We start from the raw sequence: 2,612 nt of genomic DNA, 5'->3' as shown, positions 1-2,612 counted from the left end.
GAGAGAGAGAGAGAGAGAGAGAGAGAGAGAGAGAGAGAGAGAGAGAGAGAGAGAGAGAGAGAGAGAGAGAGAAATAAATTAGTAGACAAACATTCAAGTTGGAAGCTTCAAAACAGAGAGAAATATACACACAAACAGAGAGACAGACTGAGAGCTTGCTATAGAGAGAGAGAGAGAGAGAGAGAGAGAGAGAGAGAGAGAGAGAGAGAGAGAGAGAGATGCCATGGGAACCCCCTCAAGTAAAAGAGGGCGATTACCAAGTGCCCTCTTCTGTCGCAGTGGGTCACAGGCGCATCTAATGGCGAAAGGCTGAAACCAAGAAAGGTGAGATGTTAACCAAGAGGAAATCACGCCCTCAGGACCAAGAACATCCCCTTGAGGTACTCCCACATATTCCTCTCATGATCTCCTTCTCCTTCTTCTTCTTCTCCTTCTTCTTCTTCTCCTCCTCCTCCTCAATCTCATCCTCCTCCGCAAAATCTGCACCTAGAAAGGACACGAAAAGCAGGCGGAAGAATCTCACCCACCGGCACTCCAGGATATCCTGTTCAACCCTGTAGGAATTCAATGTCAATGTCATAGGGAGGGCCCCTTGGAGGAAACCGCTTTTATTTAGCCGAGGAAATCGCTCCTGACGATTATTACGTGAGGCCGTTGGCAGGAATGCGTGAATATTTGTCACTGTTTAGGTGGTGCGAAAAGGTTTATATGCGTATGTTTGTGTTTCTGAAGATTCTGAGTGGAAAAAGAGGCATCTTTGTGTGTATGTGTATGTATTTGAGCATTCTTGAATGCTTGCATGCATGCGTGTGTACTTGCCTGAGATTTTGTTGGTGGTAACCGGAACTTGCAAGATCTTCTAAATCTTAAAATATCAACAAATATTTTCTGTCACTGAGATCTTACTTGCTACAAGGATTCTTCAAACTTATGAAGTCTGTCAAAGGTACATGACCGCAAAATTAAATAATAAAGTTCCTTCAAGCAAAAGAAAGCTTTTTAGAAACTTTCAGAATCCAGAATCTAACTTGACCTGAACAAGAAGAACAACAGGTCATTAGGACTGTGAGGAAACAAAGAGATAACAGAGAAGGGCCAAACTCCACTAATAAACCGTCATACACGTCCCTCACAATTGGTGAAACATCTCAGAATATACTAACAGCAGGACTCTTATTTTTATTTGTTATTTTCTCTCTGTTATGTTCCTTTAAACTGATTCCCTATGGGTGTTTGGTCACTCCGAATAATAATAATAATAATAATAATAATAATAATAATAATAATTGAATGAATGGCTCTGTCAAGTATTGGTGGTCTAAGTGTGAATGAGTGCAACTTGCACGCCTCAGCAAGAGCAGATATTTCCTATTGTCCTTCTTCCAAACCAGCGACCATCACACTGAGGCTTTTGGGGCTCACACCTAGGCAAGGCCTATGGAGACCAATAGCTTCCATGGGCTATCCAGTCTCTCCTTGGAGGGAACCACCTCCTGCAGTAGCAAGATAAATACAGAATCCTGCCCTGCCCTCTCAACAAGTCCATAACATTGCCTTTTCATCTAAGGCTAGGTGTCTAAGGGTACATCCATACTACAATAAAACATGTCATAAACTTGTTGGTAACTTGTTGCATACACACCACAAACAGGCTGAATACAAGTTTGCGACTTACTGGTAATCGTAATCAGTGCTGCTTACGACTATCCAGCGTTTGCCAAAGACTCGTTCTCCACTTCCGGTCGGTGACTTGTTTTCAACCTGTATGTTATATGTATGCAACAAGTTGCTGATGTGTTTACGACATGTTTTACTGTAGTGTGGGGGCACCTTTTATCTTTGACCGAATGGTCTCTAACCTGACAGTGGTGGGGGAAGCCTTAGGAAGGGAAGGAAGGCATAGGGGTTGTACCAATTGCCCAAAGGTAACCTGGAGGCATCTACTACACAAGGGTAAGGATGGGCAGAAAACAAATGAAGTCTCGGGAAAGCCAAAAGCCACACTCGGCTACAGAAGTTTAAAATCTAAAGGAAAGAAAGCAAAGACTAAGGATACCAAAATTATACTTAAGGCCTAGAAACTGAAACAAAAAAGTAAAACCATGTCACAAATATTATGTTATACTTGAGAAGTTTTATACCCTCCGGAATTGGTAACAAATAGTACAGAGGTTTTAAGATTAATGCTATATAATTCCTTATGTTTACTTAGAAGAAAAATGTATGAGTACTACAGTGGCGGAATTTGTAGAGATAAAAAATATAGCCTGGAGGATTTCAGCACAAGTCAAAATAAGCTAGAGGAGTCTGAGAATCAGTTAGTTTCCCTAAGACAAGATTTGGCAAGTTACCCTGGTAAAGGATAGACGCTATTTCTGTAGCTGGTACCAAAAAAAACTATAAGATAAAATAGGACTATTACAAACTACTCTTAGGACTTTGATAGACCTATTAAAAACTGCTCTTCGAGCTACATGAAAAAAAGCAAAATTCTCACCTTGTCAATTGCCAATTGTAACTGAGTTACTGACGTTTGCACGTGATTGATCTAGCCTACTCACTCACTCGACGATCGACGGAAGATGGCCATTGAGGCACGCATGCGCAATGAA

This window comes from Macrobrachium rosenbergii, chromosome 7 (genome assembly GCF_040412425.1).
Source record: "Macrobrachium rosenbergii isolate ZJJX-2024 chromosome 7, ASM4041242v1, whole genome shotgun sequence".
Classification (NCBI taxonomy): Eukaryota; Metazoa; Arthropoda; class Malacostraca; order Decapoda; family Palaemonidae; genus Macrobrachium; species Macrobrachium rosenbergii.
This window is presented reverse-complemented; position numbering follows the sequence as displayed.